The sequence below is a fragment of the Pelobates fuscus genome, chromosome 6, assembly GCF_036172605.1.
Source record: "Pelobates fuscus isolate aPelFus1 chromosome 6, aPelFus1.pri, whole genome shotgun sequence".
Taxonomy (NCBI): Eukaryota; Metazoa; Chordata; class Amphibia; order Anura; family Pelobatidae; genus Pelobates; species Pelobates fuscus.
The window spans coordinates 36,629,579-36,650,802 of record NC_086322.1 but is presented as its reverse complement, the minus strand read 5'-3'; the positions used below and the strand labels follow the sequence as shown (position 1 = coordinate 36,650,802).

At 40.8% G+C, this 21,224-nt stretch overlaps 31 non-coding genes across 31 annotated transcripts; all 31 read left to right on the top strand.

Annotated features, from left to right (window-relative positions):
• Positions 1-262: 262 nt before the first annotated feature.
• Positions 263-335, top strand: TRNAR-CCU (transfer RNA arginine (anticodon CCU)). The gene has a single exon. It is a non-coding gene; the product is annotated as a tRNA-Arg (tRNA).
• Positions 336-782: 447 nt separating this feature from the next.
• Positions 783-875, top strand: TRNAI-UAU (transfer RNA isoleucine (anticodon UAU)). Its single transcript is given in 2 exon segments — positions 783-820; positions 840-875. It is a non-coding gene; the product is annotated as a tRNA-Ile (tRNA).
• Positions 876-1,639: 764 nt separating this feature from the next.
• TRNAR-CCU (transfer RNA arginine (anticodon CCU)) lies at positions 1,640-1,712 on the top strand. Its single transcript has one exon. It is a non-coding gene; the product is annotated as a tRNA-Arg (tRNA).
• Positions 1,713-2,159: 447 nt separating this feature from the next.
• Positions 2,160-2,252, top strand: TRNAI-UAU (transfer RNA isoleucine (anticodon UAU)). The gene is given in 2 exon segments: positions 2,160-2,197; positions 2,217-2,252. It is a non-coding gene; the product is annotated as a tRNA-Ile (tRNA).
• A 764-nt stretch (positions 2,253-3,016) lies between these two features.
• Positions 3,017-3,089, top strand: TRNAR-CCU (transfer RNA arginine (anticodon CCU)). The gene has a single exon. It is a non-coding gene; the product is annotated as a tRNA-Arg (tRNA).
• A 447-nt stretch (positions 3,090-3,536) lies between these two features.
• On the top strand, positions 3,537-3,629 carry TRNAI-UAU (transfer RNA isoleucine (anticodon UAU)). The gene is given in 2 exon segments: positions 3,537-3,574; positions 3,594-3,629. It is a non-coding gene; the product is annotated as a tRNA-Ile (tRNA).
• A 766-nt stretch (positions 3,630-4,395) lies between these two features.
• Positions 4,396-4,468, top strand: TRNAR-CCU (transfer RNA arginine (anticodon CCU)). Its single transcript has one exon. It is a non-coding gene; the product is annotated as a tRNA-Arg (tRNA).
• A 447-nt stretch (positions 4,469-4,915) lies between these two features.
• On the top strand, positions 4,916-5,008 carry TRNAI-UAU (transfer RNA isoleucine (anticodon UAU)). Its single transcript is given in 2 exon segments — positions 4,916-4,953; positions 4,973-5,008. It is a non-coding gene; the product is annotated as a tRNA-Ile (tRNA).
• Positions 5,009-5,772: 764 nt separating this feature from the next.
• Positions 5,773-5,845, top strand: TRNAR-CCU (transfer RNA arginine (anticodon CCU)). Its single transcript has one exon. It is a non-coding gene; the product is annotated as a tRNA-Arg (tRNA).
• Positions 5,846-6,292: 447 nt separating this feature from the next.
• Positions 6,293-6,385, top strand: TRNAI-UAU (transfer RNA isoleucine (anticodon UAU)). The gene is given in 2 exon segments: positions 6,293-6,330; positions 6,350-6,385. It is a non-coding gene; the product is annotated as a tRNA-Ile (tRNA).
• A 766-nt stretch (positions 6,386-7,151) lies between these two features.
• Positions 7,152-7,224, top strand: TRNAR-CCU (transfer RNA arginine (anticodon CCU)). The gene has a single exon. It is a non-coding gene; the product is annotated as a tRNA-Arg (tRNA).
• Positions 7,225-7,671: 447 nt separating this feature from the next.
• Positions 7,672-7,764, top strand: TRNAI-UAU (transfer RNA isoleucine (anticodon UAU)). Its single transcript is given in 2 exon segments — positions 7,672-7,709; positions 7,729-7,764. It is a non-coding gene; the product is annotated as a tRNA-Ile (tRNA).
• Positions 7,765-8,528: 764 nt separating this feature from the next.
• Positions 8,529-8,601, top strand: TRNAR-CCU (transfer RNA arginine (anticodon CCU)). Its single transcript has one exon. It is a non-coding gene; the product is annotated as a tRNA-Arg (tRNA).
• Positions 8,602-9,048: 447 nt separating this feature from the next.
• Positions 9,049-9,141, top strand: TRNAI-UAU (transfer RNA isoleucine (anticodon UAU)). The gene is given in 2 exon segments: positions 9,049-9,086; positions 9,106-9,141. It is a non-coding gene; the product is annotated as a tRNA-Ile (tRNA).
• A 764-nt stretch (positions 9,142-9,905) lies between these two features.
• TRNAR-CCU (transfer RNA arginine (anticodon CCU)) lies at positions 9,906-9,978 on the top strand. Its single transcript has one exon. It is a non-coding gene; the product is annotated as a tRNA-Arg (tRNA).
• A 447-nt stretch (positions 9,979-10,425) lies between these two features.
• TRNAI-UAU (transfer RNA isoleucine (anticodon UAU)) lies at positions 10,426-10,518 on the top strand. The gene is given in 2 exon segments: positions 10,426-10,463; positions 10,483-10,518. It is a non-coding gene; the product is annotated as a tRNA-Ile (tRNA).
• Positions 10,519-11,282: 764 nt separating this feature from the next.
• Positions 11,283-11,355, top strand: TRNAR-CCU (transfer RNA arginine (anticodon CCU)). Its single transcript has one exon. It is a non-coding gene; the product is annotated as a tRNA-Arg (tRNA).
• Positions 11,356-11,802: 447 nt separating this feature from the next.
• TRNAI-UAU (transfer RNA isoleucine (anticodon UAU)) lies at positions 11,803-11,895 on the top strand. The gene is given in 2 exon segments: positions 11,803-11,840; positions 11,860-11,895. It is a non-coding gene; the product is annotated as a tRNA-Ile (tRNA).
• A 766-nt stretch (positions 11,896-12,661) lies between these two features.
• TRNAR-CCU (transfer RNA arginine (anticodon CCU)) lies at positions 12,662-12,734 on the top strand. Its single transcript has one exon. It is a non-coding gene; the product is annotated as a tRNA-Arg (tRNA).
• A 447-nt stretch (positions 12,735-13,181) lies between these two features.
• TRNAI-UAU (transfer RNA isoleucine (anticodon UAU)) lies at positions 13,182-13,274 on the top strand. Its single transcript is given in 2 exon segments — positions 13,182-13,219; positions 13,239-13,274. It is a non-coding gene; the product is annotated as a tRNA-Ile (tRNA).
• A 764-nt stretch (positions 13,275-14,038) lies between these two features.
• Positions 14,039-14,111, top strand: TRNAR-CCU (transfer RNA arginine (anticodon CCU)). The gene has a single exon. It is a non-coding gene; the product is annotated as a tRNA-Arg (tRNA).
• Positions 14,112-14,558: 447 nt separating this feature from the next.
• Positions 14,559-14,651, top strand: TRNAI-UAU (transfer RNA isoleucine (anticodon UAU)). The gene is given in 2 exon segments: positions 14,559-14,596; positions 14,616-14,651. It is a non-coding gene; the product is annotated as a tRNA-Ile (tRNA).
• Positions 14,652-15,417: 766 nt separating this feature from the next.
• On the top strand, positions 15,418-15,490 carry TRNAR-CCU (transfer RNA arginine (anticodon CCU)). Its single transcript has one exon. It is a non-coding gene; the product is annotated as a tRNA-Arg (tRNA).
• A 447-nt stretch (positions 15,491-15,937) lies between these two features.
• On the top strand, positions 15,938-16,030 carry TRNAI-UAU (transfer RNA isoleucine (anticodon UAU)). The gene is given in 2 exon segments: positions 15,938-15,975; positions 15,995-16,030. It is a non-coding gene; the product is annotated as a tRNA-Ile (tRNA).
• A 764-nt stretch (positions 16,031-16,794) lies between these two features.
• On the top strand, positions 16,795-16,867 carry TRNAR-CCU (transfer RNA arginine (anticodon CCU)). The gene has a single exon. It is a non-coding gene; the product is annotated as a tRNA-Arg (tRNA).
• A 447-nt stretch (positions 16,868-17,314) lies between these two features.
• TRNAI-UAU (transfer RNA isoleucine (anticodon UAU)) lies at positions 17,315-17,407 on the top strand. The gene is given in 2 exon segments: positions 17,315-17,352; positions 17,372-17,407. It is a non-coding gene; the product is annotated as a tRNA-Ile (tRNA).
• A 764-nt stretch (positions 17,408-18,171) lies between these two features.
• Positions 18,172-18,244, top strand: TRNAR-CCU (transfer RNA arginine (anticodon CCU)). The gene has a single exon. It is a non-coding gene; the product is annotated as a tRNA-Arg (tRNA).
• Positions 18,245-18,691: 447 nt separating this feature from the next.
• On the top strand, positions 18,692-18,784 carry TRNAI-UAU (transfer RNA isoleucine (anticodon UAU)). Its single transcript is given in 2 exon segments — positions 18,692-18,729; positions 18,749-18,784. It is a non-coding gene; the product is annotated as a tRNA-Ile (tRNA).
• Positions 18,785-19,550: 766 nt separating this feature from the next.
• TRNAR-CCU (transfer RNA arginine (anticodon CCU)) lies at positions 19,551-19,623 on the top strand. Its single transcript has one exon. It is a non-coding gene; the product is annotated as a tRNA-Arg (tRNA).
• Positions 19,624-20,070: 447 nt separating this feature from the next.
• On the top strand, positions 20,071-20,163 carry TRNAI-UAU (transfer RNA isoleucine (anticodon UAU)). Its single transcript is given in 2 exon segments — positions 20,071-20,108; positions 20,128-20,163. It is a non-coding gene; the product is annotated as a tRNA-Ile (tRNA).
• Positions 20,164-20,929: 766 nt separating this feature from the next.
• TRNAR-CCU (transfer RNA arginine (anticodon CCU)) lies at positions 20,930-21,002 on the top strand. The gene has a single exon. It is a non-coding gene; the product is annotated as a tRNA-Arg (tRNA).
• The last annotated feature ends 222 nt before the right edge of the window (positions 21,003-21,224 follow it).

The window sequence follows — 21,224 nt, the reverse complement described above, 5'->3', positions numbered from 1 at the left end:
TGGTTGGAACATTCCATTTTTATGACCTGAGTTTTCTTAAACTGTGCTGCCACCACGATGCGCATCTTTTTTCCGTTTACAAACAAACGAAAACTAAAGAGTTTCACTATCTTAAAGAACCTTGCCTATTGGCTGTGTGACACTGTAGGTGCAAGAGAAATAATATTGTTACAGACACTGAGCTTATTGTGTGTGGATACTAAGACAAGCTTCTGTTTTTTTGGGGTTTTTTTTTAACAGTTAAAATAAATTTACACATCAAGCTCCAGTGGCCTAATGGATAAGGCACTGGCCTCCTAAGCCAGGGATTGTGGGTTCAAGTCCCATCTGGGGTGCACCAGCTTGTCTAAGGTGGTTGATCTTGAGCATGGCACTCAAATGTAGCAGACCCCAAATGTACAGTTTTATTCACTGATGAGATGATGTGAGGTTTAATCATGGAGACAAGCAGTTGTGTGAGGTTTAATCATGGATACAAGCAGTTGTGTAAACCCAACAGGGTTATTCACTAAAGTGAAAATGATCAGGAATTCCAAGTGTATTTCAATTTAAAGGCCCAAGTGGAAAATTTTCTCCAAGTTACCTACGCCTTCGGTTCAGCTGCGTTGGCCTTGATTTTAAAATTCACTTTAAATTCTGGACAATTCTCACTTTAGTGAATATATCTGTACGATTATGAAATTGCCATATGAAACTTGCATTCAACTCATAAGAAGAGACTTGAGAACACTTTGACAGCGCAGGTTTGGGTGAAAACACAGCAGTAGCAGAGCAAGCGACTTGCTCCAGTGGCGCAATCGGTTAGCGCGCGGTACTTATAAGGCAGTATCTGTTGAGCAATGCCGAGGTTGTGAGTTCAAGCCTCACCTGGAGCAGTTTTTGCATTTGCTTTTAATTGGTTTATCTGCAAGGTCCAGCACGGTGTCTGCAACCAGCTCTCAACGCCTCACCAGTCCTACACGATGTAAAGGGATTCGATTTTGTCCCTCTGTTTGCCCTTGTTTTTATTTGCTCTTAAATTCATCTTACTATTTTTGTTAGGGATTGCCTTTTTTTTGTAGAAGTGTTATCTTTGGCAATTTTTGTCCAAGGGGCGGAGCTTAAGCAAAGTTCCACTTTGGTTGCTAAGCGGATTTACTGACAATCCATCAGTGAAAAGAATCCAACTAAAGGACAAACTGCATACACCACGGACAGAGGAGAACAAAATAGCTGTGCCCAAATATTGAGAGTCGGCGCAAGGGAGAAAACATGATAAATATAGATCGAGGCAAGTGGTAAGGTGGATAGAAGAAGATACAAGGGGTATAAGGAAAAGAAAATTGAAAAGAAAAATTTGCATGTCGTACTTGTTTTGCCTTTGCAGCCCTCTTGTTCAATGGTTGGAACATTCCATTTTTATGACCTGAGTTTTCTTAAACTGTGCTGCCACCACGATGCGCATCTTTTTTCCGTTTACAAACAAACGAAAACTAAAGAGTTTCACTATCTTAAAGAACCTTGCCTATTGGCTGTGTGACACTGTAGGTGCAAGAGAAATAATATTGTTACAGACACTGAGCTTATTGTGTGTGGATATTAAGACAAGCTTCTGTTTTTTTTGGTTTTTTTTAACAGTTAAAAAAAATTTACACATTAAGCCCCAGTGGCCTAATGGATAAGGCACTGGCCTCCTAAGCCAGGGATTGTGGGTTCAAGTCCCATCTGGGGTGCACCAGCATGTCTAAGGTGGTTGATCTTGAGCATGGCACTCAAATGTAGCAGACCCCAAATGTACAGTTTTATTCACTGATGAGATGATGTGAGGTTTAATCATGGAGACAAGCAGTTGTGTGAGGTTTAATCATGGATACAAGCAGTTGTGTAAACCCAACAGGGTTATTCACTAAAGTGAAAATGATCAGGAATTCCAAGTGTATTTCAATTTAAAGGCCCAAGTGGAAAATTTTCTCCAAGTTACCTACGCCTTCGGTTCAGCTGCGTTGGCCTTGATTTTAAAATTCACTTTAAATTCTGGACAATTCTCACTTTAGTGAATATATCTGTACGATTATGAAATTGCCACATGAAACTTGCATTCAACTCATAAGAAGAGACTTGAGAACACTTTGACAGCGCAGGTTTGGGTGAAAACACAGCAGTAGCAGAGCAAGCGACTTGCTCCAGTGGCGCAATCGGTTAGCGCGCGGTACTTATAAGGCAGTATCTGTTGAGCAATGCCGAGGTTGTGAGTTCAAGCCTCACCTGGAGCAGTTTTTGCATTTGCTTTTAATTGGTTTATCTGCAAGGTCCAGCACGGTGTCTGCAACCAGCTCTCAACGCCTCACCAGTCCTACACGATGTAAAGGGATTCGATTTTGTCCCTCTGTTTGCCCTTGTTTTTATTTGCTCTTAAATTCATCTTACTATTTTTGTTAGGGATTGCCTTTTTTTTGTAGAAGTGTTATCTTTGGCAATTTTTGTCCAAGGGGCGGAGCTTAAGCAAAGTTCCACTTTGGTTGCTAAGCGGATTTACTGACAATCCATCAGTGAAAAGAATCCAACTAAAGGACAAACTGCATACACCACGGACAGAGGAGAACAAAATAGCTGTGCCCAAATATTGAGAGTCGGCGCAAGGGAGAAAACATGATAAATATAGATCGAGGCAAGTGGTAAGGTGGATAGAAGAAGATACAAGGGGTATAAGGAAAAGAAAATTGAAAAGAAAAATTTGCATGTCGTACTTGTTTTGCCTTTGCAGCCCTCTTGTTCAATGGTTGGAACATTCCATTTTTATGACCTGAGTTTTCTTAAACTGTGCTGCCACCACGATGCGCATCTTTTTTCCGTTTACAAACAAACGAAAACTAAAGAGTTTCACTATCTTAAAGAACCTTGCCTATTGGCTGTGTGACACTGTAGGTGCAAGAGAAATAATATTGTTACAGACACTGAGCTTATTGTGTGTGGATACTAAGACAAGCTTCTGTTTTTTTTGGTTTTTTTTAACAGTTAAAAAAAATTTACACATTAAGCCCCAGTGGCCTAATGGATAAGGCACTGGCCTCCTAAGCCAGGGATTGTGGGTTCAAGTCCCATCTGGGGTGCACCAGCTTGTCTAAGGTGGTTGATCTTGAGCATGGCACTCAAATTTAGCAGACCCCAAATGTACAGTTTTATTCACTGATGAGATGATGTGAGGTTTAATCATGGAGACAAGCAGTTGTGTGAGGTTTAATCATGGATACAAGCAGTTGTGTAAACCCAACAGGGTTATTCACTAAAGTGAAAATGATCAGGAATTCCAAGTGTATTTCAATTTAAAGGCCCAAGTGGAAAATTTTCTCCAAGTTACCTACGCCTTCGGTTCAGCTGCGTTGGCCTTGATTTTAAAATTCATTTTAAATTCTGGACAATTCTCACTTTAGTGAATATATCTGTACGATTATGAAATTGCCACATAAAACTTGCATTCAACTCATAAGAAGAGACTTGAGAACACTTTGACAGCGCAGGTTTGGGTGAAAACACAGCAGTAGCAGAGCAAGCGACTTGCTCCAGTGGCGCAATCGGTTAGCGTGTGGTACTTATAAGGCAGTATCTGTTGAGCAATGCCGAGGTTGTGAGTTCAAGCCTCACCTGGAGCAGTTTTTGCATTTGCTTTTAATTGGTTTATCTGCAAGGTCCAGCACGGTGTCTGCAACCAGCTCTCAACGCCTCACCAGTCCTACACGATGTAAAGGGATTCGATTTTGTCCCTCTGTTTGCCCTTGTTTTTATTTGCTCTTAAATTCATCTTACTATTTTTGTTAGGGATTGCCTTTTTTTTGTAGAAGTGTTATCTTTGGCAATTTTTGTCCAAGGGGCGGAGCTTAAGCAAAGTTCCACTTTGGTTGCTAAGCGGATTTACTGACAATCCATCAGTGAAAAGAATCCAACTAAAGGACAAACTGCATACACCACGGACAGAGGAGAACAAAATAGCTGTGCCCAAATATTGAGAGTCGGCGCAAGGGAGAAAACATGATAAATATAGATCGAGGCAAGTGGTAAGGTGGATAGAAGAAGATACAAGGGGTATAAGGAAAAGAAAATTGAAAAGAAAAATTTGCATGTCGTACTTGTTTTGCCTTTGCAGCCCTCTTGTTCAATGGTTGGAACATTCCATTTTTATGACCTGAGTTTTCTTAAACTGTGCTGCCACCACGATGCGCATCTTTTTTCCGTTTACAAACAAACGAAAACTAAAGAGTTTCACTATCTTAAAGAACCTTGCCTATTGGCTGTGTGACACTGTAGGTGCAAGAGAAATAATATTGTTACAGACACTGAGCTTATTGTGTGTGGATACTAAGACAAGCTTCTGTTTTTTTGGGTTTTTTTTTTAACAGTTAAAATAAATTTACACATCAAGCTCCAGTGGCCTAATGGATAAGGCACTGGCCTCCTAAGCCAGGGATTGTGGGTTCAAGTCCCATCTGGGGTGCACCAGCTTGTCTAAGGTGGTTGATCTTGAGCATGGCACTCAAATGTAGCAGACCCCAAATGTACAGTTTTATTCACTGATGAGATGATGTGAGGTTTAATCATGGAGACAAGCAGTTGTGTGAGGTTTAATCATGGATACAAGCAGTTGTGTAAACCCAACAGGGTTATTCACTAAAGTGAAAATGATCAGGAATTCCAAGTGTATTTCAATTTAAAGGCCCAAGTGGAAAATTTTCTCCAAGTTACCTACGCCTTCGGTTCAGCTGCGTTGGCCTTGATTTTAAAATTCACTTTAAATTCTGGACAATTCTCACTTTAGTGAATATATCTGTACGATTATGAAATTGCCACATGAAACTTGCATTCAACTCATCAGAAGAGACTTGAGAACACTTTGACAGCGCAGGTTTGGGTGAAAACACAGCAGTAGCAGAGCAAGCGACTTGCTCCAGTGGCGCAATCGGTTAGCGCGCGGTACTTATAAGGCAGTATCTGTTGAGCAATGCCGAGGTTGTGAGTTCAAGCCTCACCTGGAGCAGTTTTTGCATTTGCTTTTAATTGGTTTATCTGCAAGGTCCAGCACGGTGTCTGCAACCAGCTCTCAACGCCTCACCAGTCCTACACGATGTAAAGGGATTCGATTTTGTCCCTCTGTTTGCCCTTGTTTTTATTTGCTCTTAAATTCATCTTACTATTTTTGTTAGGGATTGCCTTTTTTTTGTAGAAGTGTTATCTTTGGCAATTTTTGTCCAAGGGGCGGAGCTTAAGCAAAGTTCCACTTTGGTTGCTAAGCGGATTTACTGACAATCCATCAGTGAAAAGAATCCAACTAAAGGACAAACTGCATACACCACGGACAGAGGAGAACAAAATAGCTGTGCCCAAATATTGAGAGTCGGCGCAAGGGAGAAAACATGATAAATATAGATCGAGGCAAGTGGTAAGGTGGATAGAAGAAGATACAAGGGGTATAAGGAAAAGAAAATTGAAAAGAAAAATTTGCATGTCGTACTTGTTTTGCCTTTGCAGCCCTCTTGTTCAATGGTTGGAACATTCCATTTTTATGACCTGAGTTTTCTTAAACTGTGCTGCCACCACGATGCGCATCTTTTTTCCGTTTACAAACAAACGAAAACTAAAGAGTTTCACTATCTTAAAGAACCTTGCCTATTGGCTGTGTGACACTGTAGGTGCAAGAGAAATAATATTGTTACAGACACTGAGCTTATTGTGTGTGGATACTAAGACAAGCTTCTGTTTTTTTTGGTTTTTTTTAACAGTTAAAAAAAATTTACACATTAAGCCCCAGTGGCCTAATGGATAAGGCACTGGCCTCCTAAGCCAGGGATTGTGGGTTCAAGTCCCATCTGGGGTGCACCAGCATGTCTAAGGTGGTTGATCTTGAGCATGGCACTCAAATGTAGCAGACCCCAAATGTACAGTTTTATTCACTGATGAGATGATGTGAGGTTTAATCATGGAGACAAGCAGTTGTGTGAGGTTTAATCATGGATACAAGCAGTTGTGTAAACCCAACAGGGTTATTCACTAAAGTGAAAATGATCAGGAATTCCAAGTGTATTTCAATTTAAAGGCCCAAGTGGAAAATTTTCTCCAAGTTACCTACGCCTTCGGTTCAGCTGCGTTGGCCTTGATTTTAAAATTCACTTTAAATTCTGGACAATTCTCACTTTAGTGAATATATCTGTACGATTATGAAATTGCCACATGAAACTTGCATTCAACTCATAAGAAGAGACTTGAGAACACTTTGACAGCGCAGGTTTGGGTGAAAACACAGCAGTAGCAGAGCAAGCGACTTGCTCCAGTGGCGCAATTGGTTAGCGCGCGGTACTTATAAGGCAGTATCTGTTGAGCAATGCCGAGGTTGTGAGTTCAAGCCTCACCTGGAGCAGTTTTTGCATTTGCTTTTAATTGGTTTATCTGCAAGGTCCAGCACGGTGTCTGCAACCAGCTCTCAACGCCTCACCAGTCCTACACGATGTAAAGGGATTCGATTTTGTCCCTCTGTTTGCCCTTGTTTTTATTTGCTCTTAAATTCATCTTACTATTTTTGTTAGGGATTGCCTTTTTTTTGTAGAAGTGTTATCTTTGGCAATTTTTGTCCAAGGGGCGGAGCTTAAGCAAAGTTCCACTTTGGTTGCTAAGCGGATTTACTGACAATCCATCAGTGAAAAGAATCCAACTAAAGGACAAACTGCATACACCACGGACAGAGGAGAACAAAATAGCTGTGCCCAAATATTGAGAGTCGGCGCAAGGGAGAAAACATGATAAATATAGATCGAGGCAAGTGGTAAGGTGGATAGAAGAAGATACAAGGGGTATAAGGAAAAGAAAATTGAAAAGAAAAATTTGCATGTCGTACTTGTTTTGCCTTTGCAGCCCTCTTGTTCAATGGTTGGAACATTCCATTTTTATGACCTGAGTTTTCTTAAACTGTGCTGCCACCACGATGCGCATCTTTTTTCCGTTTACAAACAAACGAAAACTAAAGAGTTTCACTATCTTAAAGAACCTTGCCTATTGGCTGTGTGACACTGTAGGTGCAAGAGAAATAATATTGTTACAGACACTGAGCTTATTGTGTGTGGATACTAAGACAAGCTTCTGTTTTTTTGGGTTTTTTTTTTAACAGTTAAAATAAATTTACACATCAAGCTCCAGTGGCCTAATGGATAAGGCACTGGCCTCCTAAGCCAGGGATTGTGGGTTCAAGTCCCATCTGGGGTGCACCAGCTTGTCTAAGGTGGTTGATCTTGAGCATGGCACTCAAATGTAGCAGACCCCAAATGTACAGTTTTATTCACTGATGAGATGATGTGAGGTTTAATCATGGAGACAAGCAGTTGTGTGAGGTTTAATCATGGATACAAGCAGTTGTGTAAACCCAACAGGGTTATTCACTAAAGTGAAAATGATCAGGAATTCCAAGTGTATTTCAATTTAAAGGCCCAAGTGGAAAATTTTCTCCAAGTTACCTACGCCTTCGGTTCAGCTGCGTTGGCCTTGATTTTAAAATTCACTTTAAATTCTGGACAATTCTCACTTTAGTGAATATATCTGTACGATTATGAAATTGCCACATGAAACTTGCATTCAACTCATCAGAAGAGACTTGAGAACACTTTGACAGCGCAGGTTTGGGTGAAAACACAGCAGTAGCAGAGCAAGCGACTTGCTCCAGTGGCGCAATCGGTTAGCGCGCGGTACTTATAAGGCAGTATCTGTTGAGCAATGCCGAGGTTGTGAGTTCAAGCCTCACCTGGAGCAGTTTTTGCATTTGCTTTTAATTGGTTTATCTGCAAGGTCCAGCACGGTGTCTGCAACCAGCTCTCAACGCCTCACCAGTCCTACACGATGTAAAGGGATTCGATTTTGTCCCTCTGTTTGCCCTTGTTTTTATTTGCTCTTAAATTCATCTTACTATTTTTGTTAGGGATTGCCTTTTTTTTGTAGAAGTGTTATCTTTGGCAATTTTTGTCCAAGGGGCGGAGCTTAAGCAAAGTTCCACTTTGGTTGCTAAGCGGATTTACTGACAATCCATCAGTGAAAAGAATCCAACTAAAGGACAAACTGCATACACCACGGACAGAGGAGAACAAAATAGCTGTGCCCAAATATTGAGAGTCGGCGCAAGGGAGAAAACATGATAAATATAGATCGAGGCAAGTGGTAAGGTGGATAGAAGAAGATACAAGGGGTATAAGGAAAAGAAAATTGAAAAGAAAAATTTGCATGTCGTACTTGTTTTGCCTTTGCAGCCCTCTTGTTCAATGGTTGGAACATTCCATTTTTATGACCTGAGTTTTCTTAAACTGTGCTGCCACCACGATGCGCATCTTTTTTCCGTTTACAAACAAACGAAAACTAAAGAGTTTCACTATCTTAAAGAACCTTGCCTATTGGCTGTGTGACACTGTAGGTGCAAGAGAAATAATATTGTTACAGACACTGAGCTTATTGTGTGTGGATACTAAGACAAGCTTCTGTTTTTTTTGGTTTTTTTTAACAGTTAAAAAAAATTTACACATTAAGCCCCAGTGGCCTAATGGATAAGGCACTGGCCTCCTAAGCCAGGGATTGTGGGTTCAAGTCCCATCTGGGGTGCACCAGCATGTCTAAGGTGGTTGATCTTGAGCATGGCACTCAAATGTAGCAGACCCCAAATGTACAGTTTTATTCACTGATGAGATGATGTGAGGTTTAATCATGGAGACAAGCAGTTGTGTGAGGTTTAATCATGGATACAAGCAGTTGTGTAAACCCAACAGGGTTATTCACTAAAGTGAAAATGATCAGGAATTCCAAGTGTATTTCAATTTAAAGGCCCAAGTGGAAAATTTTCTCCAAGTTACCTACGCCTTCGGTTCAGCTGCGTTGGCCTTGATTTTAAAATTCACTTTAAATTCTGGACAATTCTCACTTTAGTGAATATATCTGTACGATTATGAAATTGCCACATGAAACTTGCATTCAACTCATAAGAAGAGACTTGAGAACACTTTGACAGCGCAGGTTTGGGTGAAAACACAGCAGTAGCAGAGCAAGCGACTTGCTCCAGTGGCGCAATTGGTTAGCGCGCGGTACTTATAAGGCAGTATCTGTTGAGCAATGCCGAGGTTGTGAGTTCAAGCCTCACCTGGAGCAGTTTTTGCATTTGCTTTTAATTGGTTTATCTGCAAGGTCCAGCACGGTGTCTGCAACCAGCTCTCAACGCCTCACCAGTCCTACACGATGTAAAGGGATTCGATTTTGTCCCTCTGTTTGCCCTTGTTTTTATTTGCTCTTAAATTCATCTTACTATTTTTGTTAGGGATTGCCTTTTTTTTGTAGAAGTGTTATCTTTGGCAATTTTTGTCCAAGGGGCGGAGCTTAAGCAAAGTTCCACTTTGGTTGCTAAGCGGATTTACTGACAATCCATCAGTGAAAAGAATCCAACTAAAGGACAAACTGCATACACCACGGACAGAGGAGAACAAAATAGCTGTGCCCAAATATTGAGAGTCGGCGCAAGGGAGAAAACATGATAAATATAGATCGAGGCAAGTGGTAAGGTGGATAGAAGAAGATACAAGGGGTATAAGGAAAAGAAAATTGAAAAGAAAAATTTGCATGTCGTACTTGTTTTGCCTTTGCAGCCCTCTTGTTCAATGGTTGGAACATTCCATTTTTATGACCTGAGTTTTCTTAAACTGTGCTGCCACCACGATGCGCATCTTTTTTCCGTTTACAAACAAACGAAAACTAAAGAGTTTCACTATCTTAAAGAACCTTGCCTATTGGCTGTGTGACACTGTAGGTGCAAGAGAAATAATATTGTTACAGACACTGAGCTTATTGTGTGTGGATACTAAGACAAGCTTCTGTTTTTTTTGGTTTTTTTTAACAGTTAAAAAAAATTTACACATTAAGCCCCAGTGGCCTAATGGATAAGGCACTGGCCTCCTAAGCCAGGGATTGTGGGTTCAAGTCCCATCTGGGGTGCACCAGCATGTCTAAGGTGGTTGATCTTGAGCATGGCACTCAAATGTAGCAGACCCCAAATGTACAGTTTTATTCACTGATGAGATGATGTGAGGTTTAATCATGGAGACAAGCAGTTGTGTGAGGTTTAATCATGGATACAAGCAGTTGTGTAAACCCAACAGGGTTATTCACTAAAGTGAAAATGATCAGGAATTCCAAGTGTATTTCAATTTAAAGGCCCAAGTGGAAAATTTTCTCCAAGTTACCTACGCCTTCGGTTCAGCTGCGTTGGCCTTGATTTTAAAATTCACTTTAAATTCTGGACAATTCTCACTTTAGTGAATATATCTGTACGATTATGAAATTGCCACATGAAACTTGCATTCAACTCATAAGAAGAGACTTGAGAACACTTTGACAGCGCAGGTTTGGGTGAAAACACAGCAGTAGCAGAGCAAGCGACTTGCTCCAGTGGCGCAATTGGTTAGCGCGCGGTACTTATAAGGCAGTATCTGTTGAGCAATGCCGAGGTTGTGAGTTCAAGCCTCACCTGGAGCAGTTTTTGCATTTGCTTTTAATTGGTTTATCTGCAAGGTCCAGCACGGTGTCTGCAACCAGCTCTCAACGCCTCACCAGTCCTACACGATGTAAAGGGATTCGATTTTGTCCCTCTGTTTGCCCTTGTTTTTATTTGCTCTTAAATTCATCTTACTATTTTTGTTAGGGATTGCCTTTTTTTTGTAGAAGTGTTATCTTTGGCAATTTTTGTCCAAGGGGCGGAGCTTAAGCAAAGTTCCACTTTGGTTGCTAAGCGGATTTACTGACAATCCATCAGTGAAAAGAATCCAACTAAAGGACAAACTGCATACACCACGGACAGAGGAGAACAAAATAGCTGTGCCCAAATATTGAGAGTCGGCGCAAGGGAGAAAACATGATAAATATAGATCGAGGCAAGTGGTAAGGTGGATAGAAGAAGATACAAGGGGTATAAGGAAAAGAAAATTGAAAAGAAAAATTTGCATGTCGTACTTGTTTTGCCTTTGCAGCCCTCTTGTTCAATGGTTGGAACATTCCATTTTTATGACCTGAGTTTTCTTAAACTGTGCTGCCACCACGATGCGCATCTTTTTTCCGTTTACAAACAAACGAAAACTAAAGAGTTTCACTATCTTAAAGAACCTTGCCTATTGGCTGTGTGACACTGTAGGTGCAAGAGAAATAATATTGTTACAGACACTGAGCTTATTGTGTGTGGATACTAAGACAAGCTTCTGTTTTTTTTGGTTTTTTTTAACAGTTAAAAAAATGTTACACATTAAGCCCCAGTGGCCTAATGGATAAGGCACTGGCCTCCTAAGCCAGGGATTGTGGGTTCAAGTCCCATCTGGGGTGCACCAGCTTGTCTAAGGTGGTTGATCTTGAGCATGGCACTCAAATTTAGCAGACCCCAAATGTACAGTTTTATTCACTGATGAGATGATGTGAGGTTTAATCATGGAGACAAGCAGTTGTGTGAGGTTTAATCATGGATACAAGCAGTTGTGTAAACCCAACAGGGTTATTCACTAAAGTGAAAATGATCAGGAATTCCAAGTGTATTTCAATTTAAAGGCCCAAGTGGAAAATTTTCTCCAAGTTACCTACGCCTTCGGTTCAGCTGCGTTGGCCTTGATTTTAAAATTCACTTTAAATTCTGGACAATTCTCACTTTAGTGAATATATCTGTACGATTATGAAATTGCCACATAAAACTTGCATTCAACTCATAAGAAGAGACTTGAGAACACTTTGACAGCGCAGGTTTGGGTGAAAACACAGCAGTAGCAGAGCAAGCGACTTGCTCCAGTGGCGCAATCGGTTAGCGCGTGGTACTTATAAGGCAGTATCTGTTGAGCAATGCCGAGGTTGTGAGTTCAAGCCTCACCTGGAGCAGTTTTTGCATTTGCTTTTAATTGGTTTATCTGCAAGGTCCAGCACGGTGTCTGCAACCAGCTCTCAACGCCTCACCAGTCCTACACGATGTAAAGGGATTCGATTTTGTCCCTCTGTTTGCCCTTGTTTTTATTTGCTCTTAAATTCATCTTACTATTTTTGTTAGGGATTGCCTTTTTTTTGTAGAAGTGTTATCTTTGGCAATTTTTGTCCAAGGGGCGGAGCTTAAGCAAAGTTCCACTTTGGTTGCTAAGCGGATTTACTGACAATCCATCAGTGAAAAGAATCCAACTAAAGGACAAACTGCATACACCACGGACAGAGGAGAACAAAATAGCTGTGCCCAAATATTGAGAGTCGGCGCAAGGGAGAAAACATGATAAATATAGATCGAGGCAAGTGGTAAGGTGGATAGAAGAAGATACAAGGGGTATAAGGAAAAGAAAATTGAAAAGAAAAATTTGCATGTCGTACTTGTTTTGCCTTTGCAGCCCTCTTGTTCAATGGTTGGAACATTCCATTTTTATGACCTGAGTTTTCTTAAACTGTGCTGCCACCACGATGCGCATCTTTTTTCCGTTTACAAACAAACGAAAACTAAAGAGTTTCACTATCTTAAAGAACCTTGCCTATTGGCTGTGTGACACTGTAGGTGCAAGAGAAATAATATTGTTACAGACACTGAGCTTATTGTGTGTGGATACTAAGACAAGCTTCTGTTTTTTTGGGGTTTTTTTTTAACAGTTAAAATAAATTTACACATCAAGCTCCAGTGGCCTAATGGATAAGGCACTGGCCTCCTAAGCCAGGGATTGTGGGTTCAAGTCCCATCTGGGGTGCACCAGCTTGTCTAAGGTGGTTGATCTTGAGCATGGCACTCAAATGTAGCAGACCCCAAATGTACAGTTTTATTCACTGATGAGATGATGTGAGGTTTAATCATGGAGACAAGCAGTTGTGTGAGGTTTAATCATGGATACAAGCAGTTGTGTAAACCCAACAGGGTTATTCACTAAAGTGAAAATGATCAGGAATTCCAAGTGTATTTCAATTTAAAGGCCCAAGTGGAAAATTTTCTCCAAGTTACCTACGCCTTCGGTTCAGCTGCGTTGGCCTTGATTTTAAAATTCACTTTAAATTCTGGACAATTCTCACTTTAGTGAATATATCTGTACGATTATGAAATTGCCACATGAAACTTGCATTCAACTCATAAGAAGAGACTTGAGAACACTTTGACAGCGCAGGTTTGGGTGAAAACACAGCAGTAGCAGAGCAAGCGACTTGCTCCAGTGGCGCAATCGGTTAGCGCGCGGTACTTATAAGGCAGTATCTGTTGAGCAATGCCGAGGTTGTGAGTTCAAGCCTCACCTGGAGCAGTTTTTGCATTTGCTTTTAATTGGTTTATCTGCAAGGTCCAGCACGGTGTCTGCAACCAGCTCTCAACGCCTCACCAGTCCTACACGATGTAAAGGGATTCGATTTTGTCCCTCTGTTTGCCCTTGTTTTTATTTGCTCTTAAATTCATCTTACTATTTTTGTTAGGGATTGCCTTTTTTTTGTAGAAGTGTTATCTTTGGCAATTTTTGTCCAAGGGGCGGAGCTTAAGCAAAGTTCCACTTTGGTTGCTAAGCGGATTTACTGACAATCCATCAGTGAAAAGAATCCAACTAAAGGACAAACTGCATACACCACGGACAGAGGAGAACAAAATAGCTGTGCCCAAATATTGAGAGTCGGCGCAAGGGAGAAAACATGATAAATATAGATCGAGGCAAGTGGTAAGGTGGATAGAAGAAGATACAAGGGGTATAAGGAAAAGAAAATTGAAAAGAAAAATTTGCATGTCGTACTTGTTTTGCCTTTGCAGCCCTCTTGTTCAATGGTTGGAACATTCCATTTTTATGACCTGAGTTTTCTTAAACTGTGCTGCCACCACGATGCGCATCTTTTTTCCGTTTACAAACAAACGAAAACTAAAGAGTTTCACTATCTTAAAGAACCTTGCCTATTGGCTGTGTGACACTGTAGGTGCAAGAGAAATAATATTGTTACAGACACTGAGCTTATTGTGTGTGGATACTAAGACAAGCTTCTGTTTTTTTTGGTTTTTTTTAACAGTTAAAAAAATGTTACACATTAAGCCCCAGTGGCCTAATGGATAAGGCACTGGCCTCCTAAGCCAGGGATTGTGGGTTCAAGTCCCATCTGGGGTGCACCAGCTTGTCTAAGGTGGTTGATCTTGAGCATGGCACTCAAATTTAGCAGACCCCAAATGTACAGTTTTATTCACTGATGAGATGATGTGAGGTTTAATCATGGAGACAAGCAGTTGTGTGAGGTTTAATCATGGATACAAGCAGTTGTGTAAACCCAACAGGGTTATTCACTAAAGTGAAAATGATCAGGAATTCCAAGTGTATTTCAATTTAAAGGCCCAAGTGGAAAATTTTCTCCAAGTTACCTACGCCTTCGGTTCAGCTGCGTTGGCCTTGATTTTAAAATTCACTTTAAATTCTGGACAATTCTCACTTTAGTGAATATATCTGTACGATTATGAAATTGCCACATAAAACTTGCATTCAACTCATAAGAAGAGACTTGAGAACACTTTGACAGCGCAGGTTTGGGTGAAAACACAGCAGTAGCAGAGCAAGCGACTTGCTCCAGTGGCGCAATCGGTTAGCGCGTGGTACTTATAAGGCAGTATCTGTTGAGCAATGCCGAGGTTGTGAGTTCAAGCCTCACCTGGAGCAGTTTTTGCATTTGCTTTTAATTGGTTTATCTGCAAGGTCCAGCACGGTGTCTGCAACCAGCTCTCAACGCCTCACCAGTCCTACACGATGTAAAGGGATTCGATTTTGTCCCTCTGTTTGCCCTTGTTTTTATTTGCTCTTAAATTCATCTTACTATTTTTGTTAGGGATTGCCTTTTTTTTGTAGAAGTGTTATCTTTGGCAATTTTTGTCCAAGGGGCGGAGCTTAAGCAAAGTTCCACTTTGGTTGCTAAGCGGATTTACTGACAATCCATCAGTGAAAAGAATCCAACTAAAGGACAAACTGCATACACCACGGACAGAGGAGAACAAAATAGCTGTGCCCAAATATTGAGAGTCGGCGCAAGGGAGAAAACATGATAAATATAGATCGAGGCAAGTGGTAAGGTGGATAGAAGAAGATACAAGGGGTATAAGGAAAAGAAAATTGAAAAGAAAAATTTGCATGTCGTACTTGTTTTGCCTTTGCAGCCCTCTTGTTCAATGGTTGGAACATTCCATTTTTATGACCTGAGTTTTCTTAAACTGTGCTGCCACCACGATGCGCATCTTTTTTCCGTTTACAAACAAACGAAAACTAAAGAGTTTCACTATCTTAAAGAACCTTGCCTATTGGCTGTGTGACACTGTAGGTGCAAGAGAAATAATATTGTTACAGACACTGAGCTTATTGTGTGTGGATACTAAGACAAGCTTCTGTTTTTTTGGGGTTTTTTTTTAACAGTTAAAATAAATTTACACATCAAGCTCCAGTGGCCTAATGGATAAGGCACTGGCCTCCTAAGCCAGGGATTGTGGGTTCAAGTCCCATCTGGGGTGCACCAGCTTGTCTAAGGTGGTTGATCTTGAGCATGGCACTCAAATGTAGCAGACCCCAAATGTACAGTTTTATTCACTGATGAGATGATGTGAGGTTTAATCATGGAGACAAGCAGTTGTGTGAGGTTTAATCATGGATACAAGCAGTTGTGTAAACCCAACAGGGTTATTCACTAAAGTGAAAATGATCAGGAATTCCAAGTGTATTTCAATTTAAAGGCCCAAGTGGAAAATTTTCTCCAAGTTACCTACGCCTTCGGTTCAGCTGCGTTGGCCTTGATTTTAAAATTCACTTTAAATTCTGGACAATTCTCACTTTAGTGAATATATCTGTACGATTATGAAATTGCCACATGAAACTTGCATTCAACTCATAAGAAGAGACTTGAGAACACTTTGACAGCGCAGGTTTGGGTGAAAACACAGCAGTAGCAGAGCAAGCGACTTGCTCCAGTGGCGCAATCGGTTAGCGCGCGGTACTTATAAGGCAGTATCTGTTGAGCAATGCCGAGGTTGTGAGTTCAAGCCTCACCTGGAGCAGTTTTTGCATTTGCTTTTAATTGGTTTATCTGCAAGGTCCAGCACGGTGTCTGCAACCAGCTCTCAACGCCTCACCAGTCCTACACGATGTAAAGGGATTCGATTTTGTCCCTCTGTTTGCCCTTGTTTTTATTTGCTCTTAAATTCATCTTACTATTTTTGTTAGGGATTGCCTTTTTTTTGTAGAAGTGTTATCTTTGGCAATTTTTGTCCAAGGGGCGGAGCTTAAGCAAAGTTCCACTTTGGTTGCTAAGCGGATTTACTGACAATCCATCAGTGAAAAGAATCCAACTAAAGGACAAACTGCATACACCACGGACAGAGGAGAACAAAATAGCTGTGCCCAAATATTGAGAGTCGGCGCAAGGGAGAAAACATGATAAATATAGATCGAGGCAAGTGGTAAGGTGGATAGAAGAAGATACAAGGGGTATAAGGAAAAGAAAATTGAAAAGAAAAATTTGCATGTCGTACTTGTTTTGCCTTTGCAGCCCTCTTGTTCAATGGTTGGAACATTCCATTTTTATGACCTGAGTTTTCTTAAACTGTGCTGCCACCACGATGCGCATCTTTTTTCCGTTTACAAACAAACGAAAACTAAAGAGTTTCACTATCTTAAAGAACCTTGCCTATTGGCTGTGTGACACTGTAGGTGCAAGAGAAATAATATTGTTACAGACACTGAGCTTATTGTGTGTGGATACTAAGACAAGCTTCTGTTTTTTTTGGTTTTTTTTAACAGTTAAAAAAAATTTACACATTAAGCCCCAGTGGCCTAATGGATAAGGCACTGGCCTCCTAAGCCAGGGATTGTGGGTTCAAGTCCCATCTGGGGTGCACCAGCATGTCTAAGGTGGTTGATCTTGAGCATGGCACTCAAATGTAGCAGACCCCAAATGTACAGTTTTATTCACTGATGAGATGATGTGAGGTTTAATCATGGAGACAAGCAGTTGTGTGAGGTTTAATCATGGATACAAGCAGTTGTGTAAACCCAACAGGGTTATTCACTAAAGTGAAAATGATCAGGAATTCCAAGTGTATTTCAATTTAAAGGCCCAAGTGGAAAATTTTCTCCAAGTTACCTACGCCTTCGGTTCAGCTGCGTTGGCCTTGATTTTAAAATTCACTTTAAATTCTGGACAATTCTCACTTTAGTGAATATATCTGTACGATTATGAAATTGCCACATGAAACTTGCATTCAACTCATAAGAAGAGACTTGAGAACACTTTGACAGCGCAGGTTTGGGTGAAAACACAGCAGTAGCAGAGCAAGCGACTTGCTCCAGTGGCGCAATCGGTTAGCGCGCGGTACTTATAAGGCAGTATCTGTTGAGCAATGCCGAGGTTGTGAGTTCAAGCCTCACCTGGAGCAGTTTTTGCATTTGCTTTTAATTGGTTTATCTGCAAGGTCCAGCACGGTGTCTGCAACCAGCTCTCAACGCCTCACCAGTCCTACACGATGTAAAGGGATTCGATTTTGTCCCTCTGTTTGCCCTTGTTTTTATTTGCTCTTAAATTCATCTTACTATTTTTGTTAGGGATTGCCTTTTTTTTGTAGAAGTGTTATCTTTGGCAATTTTTGTCCAAGGGGCGGAGCTTAAGCAAAGTTCCACTTTGGTTGCTAAGCGGATTTACTGACAATCCATCAGTGAAAAGAATCCAACTAAAGGACAAACTGCATACACCACGGACAGAGGAGAACAAAATAGCTGTGCCCAAATATTGAGAGTCGGCGCAAGGGAGAAAACATGATAAATATAGATCGAGGCAAGTGGTAAGGTGGATAGAAGAAGATACAAGGGGTATAAGGAAAAGAAAATTGAAAAGAAAAATTTGCATGTCGTACTTGTTTTGCCTTTGCAGCCCTCTTGTTCAATGGTTGGAACATTCCATTTTTATGACCTGAGTTTTCTTAAACTGTGCTGCCACCACGATGCGCATCTTTTTTCCGTTTACAAACAAACGAAAACTAAAGAGTTTCACTATCTTAAAGAACCTTGCCTATTGGCTGTGTGACACTGTAGGTGCAAGAGAAATAATATTGTTACAGACACTGAGCTTATTGTGTGTGGATACTAAGACAAGCTTCTGTTTTTTTTGGGTTTTTTTAACAGTTAAAAAAAATTTACACATTAAGCCCCAGTGGCCTAATGGATAAGGCACTGGCCTCCTAAGCCAGGGATTGTGGGTTCAAGTCCCATCTGGGGTGCACCAGCTTGTCTAAGGTGGTTGATCTTGAGCATGGCACTCAAATTTAGCAGACCCCAAATGTACAGTTTTATTCACTGATGAGATGATGTGAGGTTTAATCATGGAGACAAGCAGTTGTGTGAGGTTTAATCATGGATACAAGCAGTTGTGTAAACCCAACAGGGTTATTCACTAAAGTGAAAATGATCAGGAATTCCAAGTGTATTTCAATTTAAAGGCCCAAGTGGAAAATTTTCTCCAAGTTACCTCCGCCTTCGGTTCAGCTGCGTTGGCCTTGATTTTAAAATTCACTTTAAATTCTGGACAATTCTCACTTTAGTGAATATATCTGTACGATTATGAAATTGCCACATGAAACTTGCATTCAACTCATAAGAAGAGACTTGAGAACACTTTGACAGCGCAGGTTTGGGTGAAAACACAGCAGTAGCAGAGCAAGCGACTTGCTCCAGTGGCGCAATCGGTTAGCGCGTGGTACTTATAAGGCAGTATCTGTTGAGCAATGCCGAGGTTGTGAGTTCAAGCCTCACCTGGAGCAGTTTTTGCATTTGCTTTTAATTGGTTTATCTGCAAGGTCCAGCACGGTGTCTGCAACCAGCTCTCAACGCCTCACCAGTCCTACACGATGTAAAGGGATTCGATTTTGTCCCTCTGTTTGCCCTTGTTTTTATTTGCTCTTAAATTCATCTTACTATTTTTGTTAGGGATTGCCTTTTTTTTGTAGAAGTGTTATCTTTGGCAATTTTTGTCCAAGGGGCGGAGCTTAAGCAAAGTTCCACTTTGGTTGCTAAGCGGATTTACTGACAATCCATCAGTGAAAAGAATCCAACTAAAGGACAAACTGCATACACCACGGACAGAGGAGAACAAAATAGCTGTGCCCAAATATTGAGAGTCGGCGCAAGGGAGAAAACATGATAAATATAGATCGAGGCAAGTGGTAAGGTGGATAGAAGAAGATACAAGGGGTATAAGGAAAAGAAAATTGAAAAGAAAAATTTGCATGTCGTACTTGTTTTGCCTTTGCAGCCCTCTTGTTCAATGGTTGGAACATTCCATTTTTATGACCTGAGTTTTCTTAAACTGTGCTGCCACCACGATGCGCATCTTTTTTCCGTTTACAAACAAACGAAAACTAAAGAGTTTCACTATCTTAAAGAACCTTGCCTATTGTCTGTGTGACACTGTAGGTGCAAGAGAAATAATATTGTTACAGACACTGAGCTTATTGTGTGTGGATACTAAGACAAGCTTCTGTTTTTTTGGGGGTTTTTTTTAACAGTTAAAATAAATTTACACATCAAGCCCCAGTGGCCTAATGGATAAGGCACTGGCCTCCTAAGTCAGGGATTGTGGGTTCAAGTCCCATCTGGGGTGCACCAGCTTGTCTAAGGTGGTTGATCTTGAGCATGGCACTCAAATGTAGCAGACCCCAAATGTACAGTTTTATTCACTGATGAGATGATGTGAGGTTTAATCATGGAGACAAGCAGTTGTGTGAGGTTTAATCATGGATACAAACAGTTGTGTAAACCCAACAGGGTTATTCACTAAAGTGAAAATGATCAGGAATTCCAAGTGTATTTCAATTTAAAGGCCCAAGTGGAAAATTTTCTCCAAGTTACCTACGCCTTCGGTTCAGCTGCGTTGGCCTTGATTTTAAAATTCACTTTAAATTCTGGACAATTCTCACTTTAGTGAATATATCTGTACGATTATGAAATTGCCACATGAAACTTGCATTCAACTCATAAGAAGAGACTTGAGAACACTTTGACAGCGCAGGTTTGGGTGAAAACACAGCAGTAGCAGAGCAAGCGACTTGCTCCAGTGGCGCAATCGGTTAGCGCGCGGTACTTATAAGGCAGTATCTGTTGAGCAATGCCGAGGTTGTGAGTTCAAGCCTCACCTGGAGCAGTTTTTGCATTTGCTTTTAATTGGTTTATCTGCAAGGTCCAGCACGGTGTCTGCAACCAGCTCTCAACGCCTCACCAGTCCTACACGATGTAAAGGGATTCGATTTTGTCCCTCTGTTTGCCCTTGTTTTTATTTGCTCTTAAATTCATCTTACTATTTTTGTTAGGGATTGCCTTTTTTTTGTAGAAGTGTTATCTTTGGCAATTTTTGTCCAAGGGGCGGAGCTTAAGCAAAGTTCCACTTTGGTTGCTAAGCGGATTTACTGACAATCCATCAGTGAAAAGAATCCAACTAAAGGACAAACTGCATACACCACGGACAGAGGAGAACAAAATAGCTGTGCCCAAATATTGAGAGTCGGCGCAAGGGAGAAAACATGATAAATATAGATCGAGGCAAGTGGTAAGGTGGATAGAAGAAGATACAAGGGGTATAAGGAAAAGAAAATTGAAAAGAAAAATTTGCATGTCGTACTTGTTTTGCCTTTGCAGCCCTCTTGTTCAATGGTTGGAACATTCCATTTTTATGACCTGAGTTTTCTTAAACTGTGCTGCCACCACGATGCGCATCTTTTTTCCGTTTACAAACAAACGAAAACTAAAGAGTTTCACTATCTTAAAGAACCTTGCCTATTGGCTGTGTGACACTGTAGGTGCAAGAGAAATAATATTGTTACAGACACTGAGCTTATTGTGTGTGGATACTAAGACAAGCTTCTGTTTTTTTGGGGGTTTTTTTTAACAGTTAAAATAAATTTACACATCAAGCCCCAGTGGCCTAATGGATAAGGCACTGGCCTCCTAAGCCAGGGATTGTGGGTTCAAGTCCCATCTGGGGTGCACCAGCTTGTCTAAGGTGGTTGATCTTGAGCATGGCACTCAAATGTAGCAGACCCCAAATGTACAGTTTTATTCACTGATGAGATGATGTGAGGTTTAATCATGGAGACAAGCAGTTGTGTGAGGTTTAATCATGGATACAAGCAGTTGTGTAAACCCAACAGGGTTATTCACTAAAGTGAAAATGATCAGGAATTCCAAGTGTATTTCAATTTAAAGGCC